General features: G+C 45.0%; 1 long non-coding RNA gene across 1 annotated transcript; it reads right to left on the bottom strand.

Moving 5' to 3' along the window:
- Positions 1-5083: 5083 nt before the first annotated feature.
- On the bottom strand, positions 5084-13184 carry LOC125406775 (uncharacterized). Its single transcript, XR_015739439.1, has 4 exons — positions 11952-13184; positions 11380-11625; positions 8192-8297; positions 5084-5627 (listed from the first exon to the last, which is right to left on the bottom strand). It is a non-coding gene; the product is annotated as an uncharacterized LOC125406775 (long non-coding RNA).
- Positions 13185-14381: the final 1197 nt, after the last annotated feature.

Here is a 14381-nt window from a genome sequence, read left to right as displayed (position 1 = left end):
GGCTCTCTTTCCCCTCTCCTCCCAGTGACTCAATTTCCCCGCTGTTATGTTGCAAAAGAAAGCAGGCAGAAGAGAGAACTGTTTGGCACCAGTGAGGTATTAATGTAAAAGATTGCTCAGAAAGGCAGACTCTTTCAGATTAGAGCATCCTGTACCTCAAACTCTCCTAGGTTTAGGCATTAGGCATAGGACTGGAACATGTGACCTCTGACTTATCCTGCCTAGCTTTAGAGGCCCAGGGCTGGTAGTTAAAAAAAGTTTGGGTTGCCCTACACTACTGCCCCCTGGCGACCACAAAGCCCAGCTGCCCTTCCTCCCTTTGGCGAATTTCCCCTGCTACCTTGCCTGTCTTAGCTCCTCTGCCCCCTAGCGCGCACACCTGAACGGAGTTCACTTGTGACCGACTTTGTTTTTTGTCTTGTGCTGTTTGTTCAGTGGTTTGTTCTAGAGACCGTCTCCTGTAGTACAGGCTGTCTTGGAACTACTCCTTATCCACTCCGCAGTGCTGTAACTATAAACTCACAATGCCGTTCCCAGTTGTTCTGATTGGTATTATTCGACAGACTTGGAGCTGAATCCTAGCCTTTTTTTAAATTACACAAAATGTAATTTTGTAAGTGATCTAAATCAGACAAAACATGTGGTTTATTCTGATAGTCCAGTTTTGTATCCATGTAGTATATGCTTGTATACAAACATCTTTATGTGGATGAGGTCATGGTAAACATACTTTCCTTTTTTTCTTTCTTTCTTTTTAAAATTCATTTTTCGAGACCAGAGTTTCTCTGTGTAACAGTCCTGGCTGTCATGGAACTTGCTTTGTAGACCAGGCTGTCCTCGAACTCACTGAGACCCACCTGCTTCTGCCTCCCAAGTACTGGGATTAAAGGCATACACCACCACTGCCTGGCTTTAAATTTTATTGATTTATTTATCTTTTTAATGAGTCCTCCATCTTCATGTATGCCTGCAGGCCAGAAGAGGGCATCAGATCCCAATACAGATGATTGTGAGACACCATGTGGTTTCTGGGAATTGAACTCAGCACCTCTGGCAGAATAGCCAGTGCTCTTAACCACGGAGCCGTCTCTCCACCCCTAGCATATTTCTTTTTTTTTTTAACTTGCTTTTATCCCCAGTTAATAAATAGTAGCTGGGCCTCATGTCAGGCCTGTGATCTCAGTTCTTAGGAGACTGATGGAGGACTGTTACCAGTTGGAGGCCATTTCTGGCTACATAGCAAGATTCTGTTAAGGAAAAAACGAGTTCTACAGATTTCTGTAAATGCACGTGCATCTGAAAGTGGCAGCCGCTGCTAGGCCTGGAAAGTGCCGTGCTGGCAGCTGAGGTTGGAGGAGTCAGCAGCAGCTTTGCCAGGCTCTGAACACTGAGCTACGATCATGAGGCGGCAGTAGTGCCACGGAAGTGATGGGGTAACCAGCTTCTTTCTGGTCGGATTTAAGGCCTGCTCCACAGGAGGAAGCTCATGCTTGATACTATAAACCCGGCCAAGAATCCTTGACTAGGGAGCTCACAGCAGTAAACCTACTGCACAGTATCACACCGCTCTAAATTCCTGTCCCTACATCTTCGCAATAGTGTTGCTATGGGACCTGATTAGAGAAGTGTCTTTGCAGTGTGGGTGGTGGTCGGTGCGGAGAATCATGATTGGCCAAAGTGTGGATCCGTGTCTGGAGTGCTCAGCCACAGATGCGACATCTGTGTCACCCCACACACAAGACTCGAGGATCATCGAAGAAAGGGAGGAAAGAGTTCAGGGAGGAGCCAAGTGAAACGCTGTCTTCTGGGTGTTAGAACTCACGGCAGCTCTGTTGCCTGCACGCGGTCAAGCCAGCCAGCACTCTAGCCAGAGCTCCCACCCCTATCAGATGAGCTATTGAATTTGGTGGCTCCTGGGGGCCGCCAAAGGAGCATCAGTTTCCCTTAGAGGAAATGAATAGATGAGCAGCATGAATTGGACTCAGTGTGTTATTTAAAAAAAAAAAAAGGAAAGAAAAGATAATTGGATTGGGGCTGGAGAGATGGTTCAGTGGTTAAGTGCACTCGATGTTCTTTCAAAGGATCCAAAGGGTGCTGTTTGATTCCCAGCACCCATATGGTGGCTCACAATATCTGTAACTCTAGATCCAGGTCATCTGAGGCCTTGCTCTAGCTTCTGAGACCACCAAGTATGCATGTGTTACACAGACATACATGCAGGCAAAATATTCACACACACACACATAGTGAGAACACATCTCAAGAAAATAATTTTTAAAATTTTTATGAAAAACTTAGCCGGGTGGTGGTGGTGCACACCTTTGATCATGGCACTTGGGAGGCAGAGCAGGCAGATCTCTGTGAGTTCAAGGCCAACCTGGTCTACAGAGAGAGTTCCAAACAACCTGGGCTGTTGCACAGAGAAATCCTGTCTCAAGAAAAAAGAAAAAAAAAAAACAATACAACAAAACACAGAAACAAAAAAAAACTCTTCTCAAAGCTGGGCAGTAATGATACACTCCTTTAATCCCAGCACTCAGGAGGTAGAGGCAGAAAGATCTCTGAGTTTGAGGCCAGCCTGGTCTACAAAGCGAGTTCCTGGACAGCCAGGGTTACACAGAGAAACCTTGTCTCAACAAACCATCATAATAATTATAATAATAAAAGGTTTTCTCTATAAGAAATTTTGTTCAGTATTAGTTGTAATAAAAAAAAACCCTATAAACAATGTCCATAGAAGGCATGCAGAACCAGCCAAGTGTGGTGATGCAGGCCTTTAATTCCAACACTCCAAGGCCAAGGCAAGCAGGTCTCTGTGAGTTCAATGCCACCCTGGTCTGCATTGGGAGATCCATGTCAGCCAAGGCTAATAGACCCTGTCAAAAGAAAGAAACAAACCAAAGAGAATGGGGAGATGGCTCTGTGGGTAAAGCACCTGCTGTGCAGCTGTGAGGGTCTGAGTTTCAAATCCTCAGCTTGCGTACAAGGGCAGGTTAGGTAGACTCCCTCTGTAGCCCTGGTGTTCCTCAGGTGAGATGGAAGATTGTCCAGACAGGAGAGTCCCTAACAGCTCACAGGCCAGGAAACCTTCTATAGTGAGAAATGGCAAAGAGGACTATCTCCAGGTGGGAGACTAGGAGACAACCAAAGTTGTCTTCTGACCTAAACACAAACCTCGGCACAGACATCACCTTCTCCATTGTATACACACACACACACACACACACACACACACACACACACACACAAGGAAATGCAAGTTTGTAAAAAAAATTTATTGACCTCACAAATAAATAATAATAATGCCAAATATATATGGCTAGATCAGCAAATGGATGCATGATAGAGGAAAAGTATTGGACTTATCGTTGTAACTGTATTAATATCTCATTATATGTAGCATATTAATTATATTAATATTTAATCATTGTAATTCTACCATACTTTTTGCATGTATTTGGTGTGGGTATGTATATGTGTGTTCACCTTTGTCTGCATGTTGACAGTGTAAATGTTGGGTATCGTCCTTGATCGCTCTCCACTTTATGTATTGGAGCAGAGTCCCTCTTAGAGTCTGTAGCCCTTAGATTCAGCTAGTCTGGTCTAGTTAACTTGCTCAGTATGTGTTCAGTGTGTCTCTGCCTCCTGAGTACTGGGATTACAGGTGAGTTCCATTTCTGTGGGGCCTGGGAATCCAGGTTCCAATCCTCACAACTGCGTGGCAAGGGCTTTACCCACCACTCAAGTCTCGTTTCTGTGATAAAAGCCCCAGATGAAAAGGCATTTAGGGGAGAAGAGTTCATTTCCACTTAGAGCTCCATGTCGCCGTCCATCACAGCAGAGAAGTCAGCGGCAGTGAACAGTCACATCCTGCCCACAGTTAGCACAGAGGGGATGGATGTGTGTGCACTAGCTTGCTTGTCTGCTCCTGCTCGGCTCAGGATCCCAGCCCAAGGCATGGCTCTGCCCACACAGTGGGGTGGGTCTTCCCGTATCAAAGAAGGCAGTGGAGACAGTCTGCCACAGACACACCACAGGTCAACCCAGCTTAGACAGTCTGTCACTGTCGTTCTCTTTCCAGGCGATTCTAGGTGTGACAAGTTGGTAAGGCAAACCATCACAGCCACTGAGCTGTCTTCCCAACCCCTGCTTTTTGGTTTTAAAGAAGGAAAACTACATGTGATGGTATAATGTGTAAAGGTGCCCGCTGCCAAAGCTGAGAGCCCAACTTCAATCCCCAAGACCCACATGGTGGAAGAAGAGAAAAAACTCCATGAAGGTGTCCTCTGACCTCTTTGCACATACCAAGGTACATGTATACACACACATGCACACACAAACACAAATGAACCAATGTAATAAATTTATAAAAAGGAAACATATGTTGCATATTTTTCTACCATAAGAATAAATAAAAGTTGCAATTTATGTATTGAGTCTTAGCCTTTTTTGGAATTTATCAGCAACTGTCAAAATTATATTCCCATATCTTTTTTTTTACTTTTAAAAAGTACATTTTGATTTATTTATTGTGTGTGCATACCACAGCACTCATGTGGAGGTTAGGGGACAATTTGTGGAAGTCCGTTCTCTCCCCATCAAGAGAGTTAGAGCTGTAGCTCGGGTCACCAGTTTTACGCAATGAGTACCATCACCATCTGGGTGTCTAGCTAGCCCCACATACATAGTTTCAGCAGACAATATAGGCAGATTTATCGCTCTACCTCACTCCAGTTGATAAAACTATTCTTTTTTATCCTAACAAGGTCTTGCTGTATAGTCCGGGCTGGACTGAAACTCACTATGTAGACCAGGTTGGTTTCAAATTTATAGAACTCAATCTGCTTTGGCCTCCTGGATGCTGGGATTAAAGGCATGCACTACCAGCCAGGTGGTGGTGGTGGTACATGCCTTTAATCCCAGCACTCAGGAGGCAGAGGTAGGCAGATGTCTGTGAGTTCAAGACAAGCCTGGTCTACAAAGCAAGTTTCAGGACAGCCTAAGACTATTACACAGAGAAACCCTGTCTCCAAAAACTAAAAATAAGGGGAGCGAGGAGGACATGTGTACCCAAGAAAATTGCTTAATTTAATTTTTTTATTGTGGTATTGTTAGCATGACCTCAACACAGGCTAATTAATTTTCCTATGCCTATAAAACCCATCTGTCCTCATTTCTTTTCCAGTTTTTATGATAAAATATCCTGACAAAAAGTAAGTTCAAGGAGAGAGTTCATTTAGCTCAGGGGTTCAGGTTACAGTCAGTCATGGCCAGGAAGCACAGTGCGGGGAGCCTGAAGCAGCAGGTCCTGCTCTGTCTCCAGCAGAAGAAGAGAGCGGTCAGGCTTGCTAGTGTTCACCTCTCTTTCTCCACTCTTAAAATAATCCAAGATTCCCGACTTTAGGAATGGCCGCACAGTGGGTGGGTCTTCCCACCTCAAAGAACATAATCCAGATAATACACAGCAGTCCATCTTCCAGATGGTTCTAGACTTTGTCAAGTTGGCAACACCAGCCATCACACCATCCTTACCCAGTACTTGGGGACCCTCATTCCTTCCCTTCCCATGATGCTTCTTTCTTCTTCCACTCCCGGTTCTTCACAGACTCAAGGTAAGACAGTCCTCCCTAGAAGAGAAAAAGGGAAAGAATTCTTTGTTTCTTCTTCTTTACTACCTGTCTTATTATCTCTAGCAGACTCCCCTGCTGTAAGCAACCACTCTGGGAACAGGCACAGAACCCAGTAACCAGTTCCGCTCCAGCTCAGACTGGCCTTGCATTGCCGGCCTGCTGTCTGAAGCCTGAACCTTGGCTATCACCTTCTGCCCCAGGTCTGTACCACTTGGGGATATCAGAAACACAGAACCAATAGAGGTGTGTTAGAGGGACCTGGTTGACATGATCATGGATGCTGGCAACTGCAGACTCTTCAGTGCCAATCTACAGGCTCAAGACCCAAAAGAGTCAAAGGGACAGATACCACTCAAAGGCTGCCAGGTAAACAATCAACCCTTCTCGTTTGAGAAAGTGAATCTTTTTCGTTTCATTCAGGCTTCCAACTACTCTTAAATTAACCTGTTTTTCTTCATCTGTGTGCTGCCACGTGGCTCAGTTACCGCTCCTCTGGATCTATGTCCAACTTCTTTAGCGTCTCACTGGTCTCTCTCACTCGCCTAGATTCATCCTGAGTTCGTCTCTCTCCCTGGAAGTAACCTCCTCCTGCCTAACTATTGGCTGTTCAGCTCCTCATTAAACCAATCAGAAGGCGCCTGGGCAAAGACTCATCTTCACAGTGTACAAAAAGACTACCACCTCACCGGCTCCATTTCAATACACACTGCAAGCAGCCACTGAGCTGGTCTGGCCTGTAACACAGATCTAAGACTTTCTAGTTTCAGATATTAAAGAAAAGAAAAAAGAAAGGCGAAACCCTTCAAGCCTATGACAGAACTCTGGAAGGTGCATCTCCAGGGAAAGCAGTGGGCGCTGAAGCACCCTGGGTGCTCATTTGTGCTCTTTCTCCACTTCAGAGCAGTGGTTGTGGCTCGGAGTAGGGCATCCTCTTCCACAAAGCCTGGCCCGAAGTACATCAATTTCCTGTTTGCAGTTCTCGTGTTAAAAAAAAAAAAAAATCACTCAACTGTCACTTTCAAAGCGACATAAAGAAAGTCACTTAAAGTACACACCAAAAGTGAGATCCATTACCAAAAAATAAAAGGGAAAAAAAAGGCAGGTTGGAAAGTTGGATTGGATTTTGTCAAAAGTAAAATTTTGCCTGTCACACTGGGCATAGTGGCGCACACTTTAATCTTGGGAGGCAGAGGCAGGTGGATCTCTGTGAGTTTGAGGCCAGCCTGGTCTACATGGAGTTCCAAGAGAGCCATGGTTATGTAGAGAGACCTGTCTAAAAGACAAAACAACTTTCCCTTGAAGAGAAGACATTTTGGTACTTCTAGTAATCATAGTACTGAAGAGGCTGAGGTAGAAGGACTGTGCCTTTCAGGCCAGCCTGGGGTACACAGAGAAAGGGAGGAAGGGAGGGAGGGAAGGAGGGAAAGTCATAGGAAGAAAATTCTCGCTTTTTTGTGTGTTTGTTCATTTTTCGTGGAGTTTTGTTGCTGTTGTTTGTTTTTCAAGACAGGTTTCTCTGTGTGACCTTGTCCTGGAACTCTATGTTGCATGTGCCTCCAACACCGAGTAGAAGAAAGATGTCAACTGACATCTCTAAAAGGCTTGAATCTAGAATATATAAGTGACTTTTAAAACTTAATAATGAAATTTTCTTTCATACACACACAAGCACACACACACACATGCACACACGTGCGCGCACACACACATACACGCGCGCACACACACGCACGCATGCACACACATAAAACAGAGCAATGCCAAGGGTGTAGCTCAGCAGTAGAGTGCTTGCTTGCCTACCATGCTCAGTCCCTGGGTTCTTTTCCAATTCTGTTCTGAAACCAGAAAAGCAAGCAAACAAACAAACAAACGTCTTCATAATAACATGGCAAGCAATCGAATAAATACAAGCAGGACTCTGTGGTGGCACACACCTTTAACCCCAGCACTCAGGAGGCAAAGGCTGGCGGATCTCAGTGAGTTTGGGTCCAGCCTGTAGTACATAGTGAGCTCTAGGCCAGATGAGGCTACATAGTAAAAACCTAATCCCCCACAAATATGTATGTGTGTGTGTGTGTGTGTGTGTGTGTGTGTGTGTGTGTGTGTGTATGCACATTTTGTTTGTTTGTTTGTTCTAACTAGGTCTCTCTATGAGGTGCTGGCTGCCCTGAAGTTTTTATGTAGATCAGACTGGCCTTAAACTCACAGAAATCCTTCTATCTCTCTCTGTCTCCAAAGCTCTAGGATCAAAAGATGCGACCATCATACTCAATTTCTCTTTTTTTTTCTTGTTTGCTATATAATCCAGGTCAGCTTACAGCTTACAACTTACATTTGTCACCCTCGCAAAGACTCAGATATCTCCCTACCATACGACTGGATGGTCACTCACACCTGAGAGTGTGTGCCACACTGGAGCTGTGGCTGAGTGGTAAAGCTCTCACCCAGTCCACATAAAGGCCCAGTCTTATTCCTCAGCATCACAGAGGAAAATCATACAAAAAAACAAAACAAAACAAAACCAGAGGCATGTTGTGCCTGTGCGGTAGAATACTACTTACCAGTAAAATGTGTCATCTACTGTAACACATAACAGCAGGAAGAACGAGCTTGCCAATCAGACCTGTGATCTGCCGGTACACACAACACGGAAGAGTAGTGATCGCACTGAGAGAAAGAGATCAAGACCAAAAGGACACATGCTGTGTGGTTCCATTTACATAAAACAAAAACTGCAAACCCGTCTCCAGCAGATGGGGGTCGTTAGGAAAGAAGTGACACCGAAGGGCAGAACGGGCTGGAAGGGACGTGAGGAAACTCTGGGGTGATGGATATGCTTGCTGTAGTGCTGATGCTAATACAAATGAAACTCCGATCAAATTATAGACGTTCTGGTTCAACAAAGCTGAGCCGTCTCGAGAGAAACTAAGAGCTACGCTTGAGGAAAGGTCCCTCTTCAGGTTTCCTCAGAGAAATTCACCCAAAAGGACAGAGCACGTATGTCGGGTTTAAAGTCCTCATCTGCCATAGTCTTTGTGTGGTCTCTGGCTGGTTACTTATTAACCTCACAACCCACGCTCTCTCTCACGCACCCCACCTCTCTGACAAGATCTTCCGATATAGACCAGGCTGGTCTGGAATTCACTGTGTAGCTCAAGCTGACTCACTCACAGTGATCCACTTGTCACAACCTCCCAAACACTGGGTTTACAGAGGTATGCAATGTCATGCTCAACTTCCTTAAAATGGGGCTCCTATGGGCTAGAGACATGACTCAGCATTAAGAGCTCCTCTGCTGCTCTTCCAGAGAGTATGGGTTCAGTTCCCAGCACCCAAAGAAGAGCTAGCAACTGTTTGTCCCCAGGAATCCAAAGCCCTCTCCCACACATGGTGCACAGACCTCTGTTACAGACAAAACACCCTTGCACATAGAAAAAAAAAATTTAAATGGGGCGAATACTCTCCTGCCTTTGGGAGTTCATGTAATGACGGATGAGAATCTCTAGCCCATCCCAGGTTCCAGATAACATTGGGCCCCAGATCTGAGGTAGTTGGATTTGACACTGTTTACTTTCTTTTTTTTTCTCTTTTTCTTTTTCCTTGCAGATAGCATCCCTGGTCACAGTGACATTCATGGGAAAGTAACGAGGAGGAAGCAGAGGAGACGGTGGCTCTTGCATTATATTCCTCTGAAAACAGGGCCTAAGACCTAGATTAGAGCCTTTGAGGGGGAGGTGTCCCATTTCAGGAGGAAGAGAGGACGCTAAAAAGCAGGGGTTATTTGCCACTGGTCAGGACCCAGTCCCACCAGAGACCATCTGAAGCCCGTCCCACGAGCCTCGGAGGAAGAGGAAGCTGAGGGCCATCCTCAGGGAGTCCAGTCTCTGCTCTTCTCCACACACTGCCGGCTACTGGAGAGATGTAGAGACAGGCCTCTTATGGGAGACATTGACAGGATCAGCAAAAGGCCCACCATACCCATGAGTGTGTGGATACAGAGCCCATGCTCAGGTCAGCAACACAACAGGTTTTAACCAAGATGATTACTCTTGTACCAGACGGGCAAACATCAAGTGACTCTCAGCAAAGACCACGCCCTCCTCTCAACTAAGAGGACTAGTCCTAGAATACAGCTTCCTTAGTAACTCCCTCAGGACAGGTGTCTGGGAGAAAGGAGAGGGCGTCTGGAGAGTGAGTCATTAAGGGTGGAGCTGGACGTTTATCAGAAGGGAGAGCTAGCCCTTTGGAGTAGTTGTTAAATCAGCTTCTCTGTTCTACAAGGAAATTTGAATCTAAATGCACTTCACGCTGGGAATTCAGTAACATTTATATAGTAATGATCACCACTTACTGGGCAGGTGTTATGAGCCTTACTTTAATCTGTCTTCACAAGAGCCTGGCCTAGGAGGTACTGTAATTAGTCAAAACACGGAGATATTGAGCAAACAACTAGTAATTAACAGAACAGAATTTAATTCCTGGCTACTTAACTCCAGACCACTAGACAATGCTCCATTCCCCCCCCCCTGTGTGTGTGTGTGTGTGTCTGTGTGTGTGTGTGTGTGTGTGTGTGTGTGTGTCTGTGTGTCTGTGTTTTAAAGTGCACTGTTACCAGCCTGATCTACATAGTGAGTTCTGGGCCAGCCAGGACTGTATAAGACTCTGCTCAAACATGAATAAATGCATTCTCCAAAGCCTCTTTTTCCCACCCTTGTATCTTACATGAATCCTTCACAAATATCCTAGGCTCATTTCCCTTTACGAAATAATGTAAGCCCTTAACCCATGCACTTAGGAGGCCGAAGGTGGATCTCCGAGTTCGAGACCAGCTTGGTAGAGAGCTAGTTTCAGCACAGAGAAACCCTTTCTCAAAACAAACCGAAAACAGAAAGAAAACAATGAAAGAAGGAAGGAAAAGGGGAGGGAGGGAAGAAAAGAAAGAAGAACACAGCACAGGAAGCCCATGAGGAGCAATGGGCTGCCCCGCTGGGATGAGAGGCTGGGAAAGCACAGAAACCAGACCTTTGCCAATAGCTGGGCACAGCAAACAGAAGGGCTATAAACTACTGGGTGCGTCACAAGCACTCATGTAGACACAGCAGTTACAGCTGCTCACGATGTTTTAAGATGTTTTGTTCTGCTTTATTTTTACTTTAGATGAACGAATGCCTGGCTGTGTGTACACGTGTATACCAGGTGGGCACACGCAGTGCCCACAGGAGGCTGGTGGAAGGTGCTGGATCGTGGAACTGAAATTAAAGGCAGTCGTAAGCTTCCCCCTGGGTGCTGTGAATCAAACTCGGGTTCTCTGCAAGTGCAGTCCATGCTCCTAACTACTTACCTATCTCTCCAGTGCTCACCCAAAAGTGCTTTCAGCCTCTCCACACTAATAAAGACTTGAAGTAAGTTCCCTTTCCCAGTACCCTTGACTTAAGGGTCCATTCAGATAAAGGACTTGGGCTCTGTGGGTAGAATTCATTAGTACACAATCCACACTCCTTTCTGTGAGGAAACAAGCGAGATGCAAGGGTTTTACTTTGCTGAGTCGGGAAGCACAGGCGGCACACGACCCAGTGGCTGTGTGGTTCTTTGTGACGGCATCTCACATGCAACACAGAGAAGCAAGATGGGGCTCTGATGTGCAGAAGACCTTTCCTTCAGCCCTGGAGGGGCTTCTACAAGAAAGCAGCCCAAGGGAAAGGAAAAGCAGAGCAATAGGGGTGAGGTTTCTTTCCAGGCAGAAACTCACCCCAGAGTTCTTTTCTGCCCAGACTCTGGGTTTGCGTTGGGACTTCTCCAAATGCAGCCCAGTTCCCCAGAGTGGCAGATTTTTGTCGTGGTTGTTTTGTTTTTTGGTTTTTTTGTTTTGTTTTGTTTTGTTTTTCCTTCTGAGGATATTTCTCCCCTTCTGGTGAGGGCATGTTTCCCAGCAGTTAAGGTAGTGAGGAGGGAACTCTGAGCTGAAGCGGTCTTTGGCCAGATAGAAGGTCCTGCCCTGCAACCATAAAAAAGGGCTCCTTAGCACTCTGTTTACATGCAAACCAAAGAAAAATGTCAGGGGGTTTCCTATTTCTTCATCTGCAGTATATCTGATCTCACGTCTGTGGCAACTGGCTGTGACAGCACTTTTTGAACTATCAACTATGAAACACGCAGCACTTCCACTATTGATGATAGTGAGGTCGTGGTGCCTGGGCAGAAAGAAAACAGAAAGTAAGTTGGCTGTGTAGTCTTCCTTGTTGGCTCACAACATCCTCCTGGCCTGGAATCACACCCACGCACACCCACAGACCGCCAAGTTTGTCTCTAGCAGACTCTTACCATAGGCAAACTCCCCTGCTCATTTCAATTAGGTCCACGCTTGAACAGCAAAGGCTTTCGGAGCGAGCACTGTGCAGGGAGGAGAGGGAAGCTGCTTCATCGCCGGACGGGTCCCAGGGGAAATCAGGAGGCTGCAATTCAGGGTCACTTCATGGATTTCTCTCAGAAAAAAATTAGAAAATGAAGATTTAAATAAGACTGTAGGGGCCTGGGGAGATGACTTGTTGCAAGGAGGGCTGCTTGTTGGTTCCCAGCCGCTTCGCCCTGAAATAATCGCATGGAAACTGTATTAATTAAATCACTGCTTGGCCCATTAGCTCTAGCTTCTTATTGGCTTTTACACATTAATTTAACCCATTTCTATGAATCTGTGTATCACCATGTGGCTGCAGCTTACCGGCTAAAGTTCCAGCATCTGTCTCCAGCAGGGGCTACATGGCGTCTCTCTGGCCCTGCCTCCTTTCTCCCAGCATTCACTTTAGGGAAAACTAAAGTGCCGATAGGTAGAGGCAGGTGGATCTCTGAGTTCAAGACCAGCCTAGTCTAGCATTCCAGGACAGTCAGGGGTAGGCAGGGAAACCCTCTCTCAAAAAATAAACAAACAACAAATACAAGAAAATAAAAATTATCTGTGAGCCACCTATGTAACCTATGTACCCCCTACCACAAATGGCTCCTTTGAGCATATTTCTATTTGAATGAGACAGAATCGCATTACATACTCCAGGCTAGCCTCAAATTCACCATCCTCAGCCTCTCTAGTGCTTGGCCTGTTGAAGGGTCCAAAAAGATCCAAAACGACCCAAACACACAAGGGCCCATGCAAAGAGAGATCTTTATCAGAAGAACAGAAAAAACTGACCACCCAGGGACCGCAGGTCAGAGTTGGAACTGACTGTGTCCCCGAACGTTCGTCTCAGCAAGTATTTAAGCAAATACCCCACAAACACCTGGGACAAATTACAGTTCCATTTTCCACCAATCAGGATTCAGGGACAGAGGCTTTCCTAGGAACATTGTTCCGCCAACCAGGATATCAGTGTTACCCAGGGGATCTGGGGAGGTATTGAGAACTTAAATTTTATTTGACCCATATTCAAGATGGACATTTTACTCAAAATCACTTAGTTTGGCTCCTTCTTACAGGTCAACATATCGATTTCTCATGCAGGTATTTTTTAAAACAGGTTTATCCATCTTATTTTCTTCTATTGTTTCTTTTCTTTTATGCTCTTTCTTTTTTTTAAAGACAGGCCCTTTCTCACTCTGTAGTTCAGGCTGGCTTCGAATTTGGGAGTTATCAAGAAGAAGACCTTGGATTCCTCATCTTCCTGCCTGGACCCGCACAATGGCGTCACTATAAGCACATGTTACCCTTCACAGTTTTACATGGTTTTTTTTTTTTTCCTTCAGTCAAATGGGATTTTTAGTTTTGTTTTTCAAGACAAGGTTTCTCTGTCTAACAGTCCTGGCTGTCCTAGAACTCATTTTGTAGGCCAGGCTGGCCTTGAACTCACAGCCTGCCTCTGCCTCCCGAATGCTGGCATTAAAGGTGTGTGCCACCACCACCTGACTTTCTTTTCTTTTCTCTCCTGTCCTTCTTTCCTTCTTTCTTCCTTTCCTTCCTTCATTCTTTCTTTTATTTGAGACAGAATCTCCTTACATAACTCTGGCTGTTCTGGAACTCACTCTGCAGACCAGGCTGGCCTCACACCCACAGAGATCCTTTTACCTATGCTTCCTGAGTGCTGGGATTAAAGGCACTAAAGGTAATTAAAGACGTTAAAGGTAATTTAACGTCTACACACAACTAAATGCTTACTAATATAAATAGTTAAATATTTATGAATATATCTTCATATACCCTTCTCTTTTTATTTTTATTTTGAGGGAAAGTCTCCTGTTGTCAGGTTGCCCTTAAATTCACCATGTAACTAAAAATAACCTCGAACTTCTTAGCCTCCTTCCACCATCTCTAGAGGGCAGTGACTGTGGGATTACAGGTGTGCATTCACTCCTGGTTGATACACGTGCTGGGGATCCAACTCAGGGTCCACAACACAATCGGCCAGCCCTCCGCCAATCGAGCTACATTCCCCAGTCCCTGAATCTCCTTTCTGATACAAGAAATTTTATCTTTACTGCATCCTTTTTATTTGTAAAATATGTGTAGCATAAAAGTTGTCATTTTAAGCATTTAAAATATGCACTAAGTACATTCACATTGTTGCTATTATTACCATTCATCTCTAGAGGATATTAAAAAATAAAAAAGTAAGAAAATATTTCTTTAATTCCCAGATAGATAGGGAAGGCATCAACCAAAAATTTATGTAACTACTAAAATTAAAGAGCTGGCTTAAACAAAAACACAACTGAATAATAAGTTGGTCCCCTGAAAAAGGTCTCCTTTTAATGCAGCAAAAATGA

The sequence above is a fragment of the Myodes glareolus genome, chromosome 12 (genome assembly GCF_982192425.1).
Source record: "Myodes glareolus chromosome 12, mMyoGla1.1, whole genome shotgun sequence".
Lineage (NCBI taxonomy): Eukaryota > Metazoa > Chordata > Mammalia > Rodentia > Cricetidae > Myodes > Myodes glareolus.
This window is presented reverse-complemented; position numbering and strand designations above follow the sequence as displayed.